The following is a 364-nucleotide window of genomic DNA, read 5'->3' as shown; positions in this document are numbered from 1 at the left end:
CGACAGAAAATGTTTAAATTTAAGTTTATTGGAGGAAACCTTTTCTTTGAGGGTTTGTTCAAATTTAAGTTTTAGAAACAAGTTTTTTTATTTTAGAGGGAGTGCTCAGAGCTGGGAGGAGGAGCATGAGACAACAGGTGAATAAAAAACTAACGTCACTTGGAAAACATTTCTTAAAGTCTTCTCTCCTCTGAGGAGGAGGCGAGGAGGCGAGGAGCCGCGCGCCTCCTCCTGATTCAGCAGGAAGTGAGTCACGATCAACAAGGAGCATCTTCAGCAGTTTGTGTTGAGAACTGAGCACTGAGAACAGCCGAACCTGCTGAAGCTTCAAGAACAGCCGAACCTGCTGAAGCTTCAAGAACAG

Source organism: Nematolebias whitei, chromosome 1, assembly GCF_014905685.2.
Source record: "Nematolebias whitei isolate Nwh7 chromosome 1, NemWhi1, whole genome shotgun sequence".
In the NCBI taxonomy this organism is placed as follows: Eukaryota; Metazoa; Chordata; class Actinopteri; order Cyprinodontiformes; family Rivulidae; genus Nematolebias; species Nematolebias whitei.
This window is presented reverse-complemented; position numbering follows the sequence as displayed.